This window comes from Haliaeetus albicilla, chromosome 24 (assembly GCF_947461875.1).
Source record: "Haliaeetus albicilla chromosome 24, bHalAlb1.1, whole genome shotgun sequence".
Lineage (NCBI taxonomy): Eukaryota > Metazoa > Chordata > Aves > Accipitriformes > Accipitridae > Haliaeetus > Haliaeetus albicilla.
In genome coordinates, this window is record NC_091506.1 from 4,997,291 (window position 1) to 5,007,211 (window position 9,921).

Below are 9,921 nucleotides of genomic sequence, written 5' to 3' on the forward strand. Positions count from 1 at the left end.
TCCGGTTAAAGTCCTGACACTTCGCTGCCGCAGTAGACTCTTGTTGGGACAGCACCGACCTCCGTTCTTACCCAAACCCAAGCGAAGGTAAGGTCTCATTCCCAGCCCCACATCTTTGCAGAGATGTTTGTGAGCTGTCCTTGCAGAAAGCTGATCTTCCCGAGGAAGAGAATGGCAGCAGCCTGGATTCTTGCCTGGGGCCCCGGGAGAGTCTGTTCTCCATCCTGGCTGCTGCCTGGAGTGCTGCTCTTGCCAGGGATAGCAGGAGAGGGATCTGCAGGCCCTCGTGCGTATGTGCTAGCCCTGCTGTCTTGAGCTGCCTGAGTGTAACAGAGCCTTGGTAAATGAGAACAAAGGCAAATCTGGTGCTCTCAAGCCTTGGCTCTGCTGCTTGGCAGGACTATGGGGGCAACACGGGGTGTGTGTGGAGGGGGGGAGTCCTTTGCATTCAGGATTTGGCTCTGAAAGGAGATGCAGTCACGTTAGACAGGGAGACACATGTTCACGTAGTGCTTTAAGGTGTTAAAAGCAACAGGTGAAATACTGGAAACAATCAGCAGAGAAACAAAACTTTTTTTTCTTTTTTGTCCTTGTCCATGGGGACAGTGTCACCCACAGGACATTGCCACCTTTTCATTTCTTTCCCCAAAGAAAAAATCGGTGCTGGATTGATTAAATAATTGATTTCTCTCCCCACCCCCATCTTTTTTTAATTCCAGCCAGCTTTCTGAAAAGTTTTGTAAAGGCCTTGCTCTATATCAAAAGAAGAAAGCATTGATTAGACTTGATTTACTACAGTAAATGACAAACATGGCAAAGAAATTGATTCATAGCACTGGAGTGAAGGGGCCAGACAACCCTCTGCCGTTGACACAGCTGAATATTGTCAAAGCCTAAGCTGACTGTCTCAAGGCTGGAGAAAACAAACAGGGAAACACATGTCAAACAGATAAATAGCTCTGCTGTTTAGAGCTCTCCATGGAGGCCATTTGTCTCCAAGATAAGGAAGAATGCACTCCAGAGCTGTGAGAAGATAAGCTGGGAGAACAAAATGAATATGGAATTGCTATAGTCGTACTTGAGCGTTTACACGCAGAGCAAATACAGTACCCCCACCCTGGGGGTCTCTACTGTGAGCAGGGTGCAGCACCCAGGGAAATGTCTGAAGTGAACTTGCAGACTTTTCTTAAATGTTTCAGCAGTGGATGATGTTTACACCTATATAGCATACAAACAAATGGTATTGGTGTCAGTTGTCTTCGCAAGTCACTAATTTTAAAGTCTTTTCTGAGCCTGTCGTGGATCTGTTTCTCTCCTTTTTAGTGGTAAGTGGGCTGCAGCCAGTGGTTATGTGGGCATGTGTGAGGCATGATTTTGCGTTGACACAATAAATTTGGGTATGTAGTATTGTGGTACCCATAAATCATACTCTTTTTATATTCTTAGGTTTTGGAGAAGCAACAGTACCATTTTCACAAGTACTGCATTTGGAGACCTGACTTAGATTGTATCTGAAATGCGTTTGGTAATGTTGGTTTGCATTTCATTAAACCTTTTCTCATACTCAGAAGCCACAATGCAATTGAGCACAGTTGGCGGCATTTTGGAGGATGCTTGAGGACAAGAACTAAAGCTGTGTCCCTTAGGTGAGGACTAAGATGTTGGCAGAGCTCCCCGAAGGACAGCTTCCTTTAGTAGGGTAGTGCTGGTTAGTGATTAGCGTGGAAAAGAACAGAAAGTTTCAGGTTTATAAACTAGCAAGGTCAGCTAGGTGGTAACCTCATTAACCAGTAACCCCAGGAGCTCAGTGGCCAGTCCCTCTCTTCGCTGTTGATGTCCTGAGTGACTTTGCAAATCATTTTCCCCAGTTTCACAGAGGTACTGGGCCTGACTCGGGAAGATCCAGACTTTGGAAAAGGAATGCAGAAATACAGTAAAAAGGAACAAAGCTCAAATCTGATAGCAGAGACTTCTTTCTCTGCTACTGACTTGGGCTGAGCAAGGCCAAGAGGCTAAAATCTACAATTTCTGATGTATTCTTAAATATCTTTCTGTGTATCAGTATCTGAGTGTCTGACTCAAGGCTGTTGGTGCTGTGGGAGCTGCGGTTCTCGCCCACACCAGGTGGAATCACTGCTTCTCTAAATCCCTGAAAACTAGGCAAACCTGGCCAAAATTAGATGCCAGAAACCTCGTAAAGAAAAAAACAAAAAACAAAAGGTTGTGTCTGAAGGCTTGGCTCTCTGTTCCACTGTGTATCTACACCTCTGTAAAACAGACTTCTTAGCCCTCTGCTCAGGGGCATCTCTGAGGTCTCATCACCACTTGAACGATACTTTGGTGGTTGTCTTCTGGAGAGGTCCTGTTCTCAGGCGATCCCTGAGCATAGCCTTGCTTCAAGTCAGTAAACCAGGATAAAACCCACTGTGCGTGTGCAAGACTGTTTCTAGCACTGGAAACAGATCCCTGGTGGTTCCTCTTGGCAGGCAGATCACCTTTGAAGAGCCCAGAAATGTAATAGCCTCTCTCGCTCTCATCAGTGATTTGGCTTGCACCATTCTTCTCCGTGCACGACCCCGCTTCCAGCGCAGAACCCCCCTTCTCGTCTGCTGAGTTGCTCTTGGAGGTCCCATCTCCGCACATCCCTCCCCTCATCGCCTCGCCTGTTCGCAGGGCACTTGCTGGCAGCACGCCCGCTCTTTAGGTCGATATATTTCATTTTCCATGCCTCTGTTCTGCCACTCAGATATGGGGAGACTGCACCATCTCCTGCCTTCCGCAGGGTGGGAGCTGCGGGGGCTGAAGAAGGAAAGGAGAGAAGCTGCTGGGCAGGGAGGACGGAGCCAGCATTGACCTTAAACAAAACTGTGCCTGGGGAGCGACGGGAGGAGAAAGTTCAGCAGCCGGTTTTGTCAGGAGACAGCAGCTGTGTGTGCTTGGCCTCTGCCATGCAAGCTTTGGCTTTCCATGAAGGGCAGGGAGGGCTGCTGCTGGCAACAAGGATTTTGCAACCTTCAGTTGTGCTTTTCTGTCTGGAGTCAGTGGGAGGGTGAATGGCAGTAAGCGTCGTTCTCTGATTATGGATGTGTGAGAGATTTGGGAGTATAACTCATAAATGGTAATGAGATGTTTAAGGCATAAATCAACTGCATATCAAGATGAGAACAAACTCCCCTCAGCTGTACTCCAAACAGTCCAGGTAGTGACCTGATTGCAGCACCCTACTTGCCAGGGCTGTAATTACTTTTCGTCTCGTGTCCGCAATTTTTGGCAATTACGCAGAAATATCCCATTTCCTGCGGTAAATAAATTGGGATTCATGTTTTGCCTTGATGTAACTCCTCCTTCTCTAATATGCTGCATTGTCCATTGATTTGCCTAATTATGTGTATTACAACTGCATAAGGCGCTGGGTAGCAGCAGGGGTCCGTTCTGTGGAGAGGAGGAGGGTGATTGCTCCATCTGTTCCTCCGAGCTGCTGGGAGAAGCATCGGGGAGTGAAGTGGGAAATGGAGGGAAGGAATTACCATTTAGTGCAGGTGCCTCTGGAAGGGGAATCCCACTGCCAGGTGCTGGCAGGCAGCTCTCCTGAGCTCCTTGCGTGCTTAATTACCCTATAGCGAGACTTCCCATCTCAAATTAGAGCAAGCAATTGCAACTGAAGTCTTGAAACAAAATGGGGAGTGTAGCAGTGCTTAATCTATTTCACTATAGGGACCTGTGTTTCTCATTCAGCAAGATTCATGCCCCATTCGGCCAAATTTAAAAGCAGTTATCTGGAATTAGATGATTAATTTTAAAATCTGAATGTGCAAGCGTAAAAGCAGACAAGGTCAAAGCATCTGAGCCTGCAAATCCGGGTGTCAGTGATGATATTCTAAAAAGCAAGTGCAATACTTTGTACTGTGGATTTAGGAAGAAGTTGCTCAGGACTATCGGAGCCGGAGCGGGGAGTGCCAGGCAGAGCACTGGGATGAGCTGTCATTGCTTTTCAGTGTTTGCTGTCCTGGACAAGTAGCTTAATGCCTCCACAGCTGCTTCCCCCTTTCACACTTTCAGGATCGCTGGTGGATCCATAGCGGCAACAGAGTAACGTGTTGCTCGCTCTCCTGCTGATTTCTGCTGGGCTGCTAACAACTGGAAACGGTAACTCATCAGATCAGTTTGTCTGTTCGTCCGACTGGGAAATACCTGAGGAACAAAAAATGGCCAGAATGTGTTGCGTGCCATCGTAACGAGTGATGCGCAGGGACCGTAATGTCCTGGGAATAAGGCACTTGGAAGGGGAAAGACTATGAAAGTTAAAGTCGTGGTGTGTATCCTTTTGTGTTTTAAATTGCCTTAGCACTTTTTTGTGTGCCTCTGCGCTTCGGAACAGTGCTGCGAGGAGTTACGCACAGCGTGCATCTGTGCGGGTTTGGTTGTGTCCATGTGATATATCCTAACTTTGCTGTACCTGGCAGATTACTCAGGAGTTGCTAGTCCTATCACTAATTTAGGAATTAAATTGTCTGAAATGATCCCATAACCAAGGGTGCAATAGGAAGTTGAGATTTTTGGTCCATCCTTCCAATCACCTTCCCTCGTCCTGCGTGACCGGTCTGTTTGTGCCTGGTCCCTATAGCTGGGGTAAAGGAATGAGCTGAAATTGCCTCTGCCTGAGACCTGGTGTAAGTTATAACACTTAATGTGCTTTTCTTCCAGGCTCTGCTGTACCTGTGCCCTGCTCAGGCCTGCAAAGCACCGCCGTGCCTGCTGCTTTGGGAAACGGCAGAGGCCAAGGGGCAGGAGCAGAAATGTTGGAGTGCCTGGGAGCTCGCCGTGGGAAGGGTCACGGCTTCATCCGCGGTGACGCAGCAGCAGGCTGTACCAAAGTCAGAGTTGTGAGGATCATCTACGAGAGCTGTGAAACTAAACCGAGGTGCCTGGCAGCGCTCCAGTCATTCCTCTGTGGTCCGAAGTATTAGGCAAGGATTTGGTGTGGGGCGCCGGCGGAAAGTTCCCTTTTGTCTTCAGAGAGCCGACAGCAGACTTCATCGGTCACGGTGGTGGAGGGTATGTAGGGTCTCTGAGAGTAAGTGGAATAGTACTGTGTAAAAATTGGGAAAAATCTTTATTCCAAGAAGATACTGATGTTAACGTGGTTATGCTCTCAAATCCTTAAGGATTTGAGTTATGAATAATTACAGTGATATGTCTTTCCTGAATATTGCTGAAACAATAAGCTTGTGGAACCTTAATACCACGCTCTTAATGACCCTAATGAAAAGCCTGAAATCACACTTTTCTTACAAACTGCAAAGCTGATTGGGTCTCAATGAATATCTAGCACAGGCAGCAAAGGAAGCATGTGTGTGCACATGCACAAATGTGTGTGTGTGTGTGTTAATCAATTTGCTTTTCAAAGTGGCTAAAACCAAAAGTCTAAGGAGTTCCCCCTGCGAGGTGATTTCCCTGGGTGCTGCACGGTTCGCAGCCTCAGTGCTAACTGCTCCTTGCACTAATGGTATCCTCTCACTAGAGAAAACATCATACTTCAGATCTGAAGTGGCTGGCAGAAGCTGTAATTGAGGTGTGAAGTGACTTTCCACACAAGAACCTGCCTTCCAGTGTTGGGCTCCTCACTTGTTTTGCCGCAGAACGCTGTTAAGGGAGACTCTTTGGCAATTAGCCGTTTATAAATGGGCTTGGAAGCCTATTTCTGTTCCTGCTATTCTGTTTGGATTGCTAATCCTCCAATTTGCACCTTAAATCCCTTAAAATAAAACAAATCTGGAAATGTTATTGCATTAATTGCAGTAATAAATGTAAGAGAACAAAATATCTATAATGTAAATAAATATTTTTGGCCCAAACTTTATCAAAACCAAACTGCAATTTTATTTTTTTTTATTCTCATAGTTACTAGAACAGGAATTCTGAGGCTTAGAAATATTGTTTAAGGTCCTTCTTGTTTATGAATGGTTAGCTTTATTAATTTTGTATAGATTTATACGGGGAAAAGACAAAGTAAATAATGTATTAGGTTGGTAGGAGGTATGATTCAAATGAATCCGAGGAAGCGGGTGAAGTCCCAGACCAGTCTTTTAAAAGAATTTCTTGGATTTTTGGCAAGTCATGGGAAGATATTTTCATTGATAATGTGATACAGACCCTGACGCACGTGTTCGCGCACATGGGAACGCAGGAGGCATTGCGCTGGGAGCACCAAGCCGCGAGCGTGTTGCCTCGGTTCGGGGATCGACGTCTGCCTTCCCCGGGGGCCTCTGACCTAACCAGGCCCTGCAAAAAGGTCTAGAGTTGCAGTATCGGGTTTTCCTGGCTGCTAATGTTATTTTAATACAGCCCTGAGTTCCCTGAAATTGGCCAGATATTTCCACTGGATCCAACCCCAGGCACAAAAGAACTAAAAAAAGGGGTTGAGGAGGAGGAGGAGGATGCAGGATGGGGGACAGGTAATTTTGGATCTTTTTCTTGAGTAACCACGGGCACGTCCCTTATGCTCCTGGCACCCCGCTTCCCTCAAAATGGGAATAGTAACACATCCCTGCCACGCAGTGGTGCTCCCCAGTTAAAAGCATGAAAGAGGTGAAATCTGTGTTCATAATCTATTTTTGTCTTAAACTTACATTTTACTTACAAATTACTTAAATTACAGGTTAATCGATGCTATAGAGTGACTGGATGATCTAGTGTAACTAGGCCTGAATGTTGGAGAACAGTGACAGCTACAAGCTGTAGCTGTCAAAGCCCCACTGTGATATAAATATGAGATGGATGTTTTATAGATTAGGGAAAATGGGCTGGATGACTGACAGCGATGGGGAAAACGTTAAGTACCTGTAGACATTCAACGCTGGAAATGTGGTTTGAGCGCTAAACTGACCATCGCGTTACACAAGCAATTACAAGCTGCGGGGTAAGCAGATGTGAACGCCGGGGAGATTTCGAGCTGGTGTAACGCATGCCAGCAGAAGAAGATAGACAAAACTCCCCTGGAGAGTGCAAGCTGCGTGTGCTGGAGTCCCGGCTGGATTTGGTCCATGAGCGTGCTGGTGTGATGGTGTAACCCTACTCTGGTGAGCTGGATGCTGCCCGGCTGCCTGCCTGTTGCCTGCACCCAAATCTGCTGCCAGCCCGGACTGAGGGTCTGGAGATGTTGCTAAAGATGCAACAAAAAGGTGTCGAAGCAAAGCGTCTGCAGAGGCTGTCTTACGTTCAAGCCGCAGGAGATGCTGCAGTCCCGCAGGCTTTGCTGGTGTTGACCGCAGCATGCCCCGAGCTCCAGGTCTTCCAGGCTTTGACGAGACTTTCTGCCGAGTGCTGGAGGAGAGGCACCTGCGAGGACAAGGGCATCGAGCCCAGGTGAGGGACAGGAGAGTCCTTTGCTTTTCAAACTCGGTTTTGGCTGCTGATGTTTTGTCCCCCGAGCTTGACCTGTGTCCTTACAGCAGCCTGGCACGGCAGATTCAATAGAGCAAGAGGCTGGGAGCTCTGCCAGAGGTGAGACCACAGCTTTCCTGGCCTCCTCCCTCACCATTAAGTTTTGCATCTTGCTTGGGGGAATGTAGGAAAAAATGGACACGTTCGGCTTAAACTTAAAAATAAGCTGCTGAACTGCAAATTTCCCTCGGCTCCAAGAGATGCCCAGCAGTGGCCTCTGCCCGCTGCAGGTGGGGTGGGAAATCGAATCCGGGAGACTTCACAGGCACCAAAATGTTGAGGCCTGAAGAGCTATGCAAAACAAACCGAAGAACTCGACGAAAAACTTTTCCAAGTAGCCAGCCTATATTTTCACTCCACCCTAGTCCAAAAGCAGCCCCTGGCAGTTATTTGCTGGCTGAGATTAGTATGTGGGTGTCTTTAATCTCAAATGCTAAATCGGAAAAGCAGTTTCAGTTTGTGCAAACCCGCCCGTGTTCGCTGCAAGTTCTTATTCTCTTCTTCTGTTACTTTTTCCCTGTTGCTACAACAATTAATTAAGAATGGTTCTGCTGAACCCTGTTGATTCATTTGGCACTTGGAAGCTTAATGAGGTGTAAACCTGCAGACTGCGGCAACGGTATAGCTGACATGGTAATTTATATCAATTGGCGTGATTAGTCCAGGTCCTCAATCACCGCATTGTTTCTCCCTGCAATCTGTCATAGCCCTAACAGGGGGACCTTAATGCTGGATTTCTGTTCCATTGGCAGTAATGTTCTCAAGGTGCTGCTAACAAGGAAAGTACAACTCACGTGATGCTTTGAGAATAGCAACATACAAATTGCTTTTGTAATAACATGTACTTTTTCACTCCAGAGATGACTGAGATCCAGACTTCAGAACTGCCTGCTGTCTAATTTGAGTTACAGCAGCTGCAGGTCTGGTGTGTAGATACCTGCTGGAGGTATAACTGCCCGCTTCGGTTACTGTGGCGTTTTGGGAGGGTTTTCTTTCGAGACATAGAAAACACCTGGCCAAAGGTCCTCGTTGCTTCAGACTGTTAGGGGCTTGCTGGGACAGGGCTGCGAAAATCACTTTGTGGGTTGCTGTGTGCACTCTGCCTTGACACTATTATTCATCGGTAACTATTAGTTCTGCAAATTCAGTGCAGGGACGTTGGAACCACCCTAGATTTCCTCTCCCTTGTATCACCCATAGTAGAGGGGTCGAATAGAGCAGAGCAAGGGTTGTGTGACCTCTGTGCAACCACCTGCACCTCAGTTACATCATTAGCGATCCTATTAATCCTATTAACTGCGTCCTATTAGCTTCCATATTCCAACAAAAATGCAACTATTCAGAGTTTTGGAAACGACTCTGCTGGTGAGGTATGACGAGAAAGAGAAGGAAATGCTCCCTTTTGGCAGCCCGGCCTCAGCAAAGCCAACAACAATGAAAACATAAATCAACAGCCACATCTCTGCTGTTCAAAAATAACTGGTTTATGGGTTAAGCAGTCAGGTAGGCGGTGCAGTTACGCAGGCTCTGGTTTGAAAGTACGTCACCTGTCGCTGTTACCGTCTCCGGGTATCCCCGTACGCACGTGCCTCGTTCGTGCCCTCCGTTGTGCGAGGAGGGCAACTTGGCGGGCCACCAGCGAGCCCATCGCCGCGTCCTGGCTCGGGGCAAGGGCTGGGACGAGCAGCAGGACCATGAGGGAAAGCCGCTGATGATGGAGATGGAAAGCCGCTGATGATGGAGATGGAAAGCCGCTGATGGAGACGGAGGAGCGTCAGGGCGCAGCGGGACGTGCGAGGAGTTCCTCTGCGGCAGCGGCACAGCGGCTTAGCAGAGGGCAGTAAATCAGTCCTGGGTGATGGGGAGTGGTTTAAATCAGCCTAATTGAGTCTGTGCAGTTTGTATGGAGATGGGGCTACTTTTGTTTCTTTTTTTTTTTTTTTTTTTGCCTGAGCAATGGAAAAACAAACAAACCAGCCTCCCCCCCCAAACTGAAACCAGAAACGTGACAAATTGAGTTACATCAAAATAAATCCACCTTAAAGTATTCCCTTAAAATGGGTCTCAGGTTAAATGGATACACGAATAAATCTAAAAAGCAGTACAGTTAAGGTAAAGATCTTTTTAATGTTCGCAGAACCAGCAGGAAACTTCAAAGTTGGCTCTTACGGAAAAGAAAATCTGTCATAAATTCTGCATATTCAACATTAATGCTTTTAAACTGAGTAATGGGGCATGGGCAGATCCATTTCTGTACCAGGACTCCTCTGTACTGCTGCAGTTGTGTAAACTAATTTTAACACCCTTTCTATTTTCAGCGCAAAGAGTCCTTAGAGTAAATGAATGTTTGACCTGTAACCACTGAGAGTAGTATTCACTTTGAGGCCTATGTGTAGAGAAATATAATTTATTTTAATGATATTTAAAGTAATGAGCTTGGCTAATAGATATTTTTGAAGCCCTTTATAGGGGTTCAGT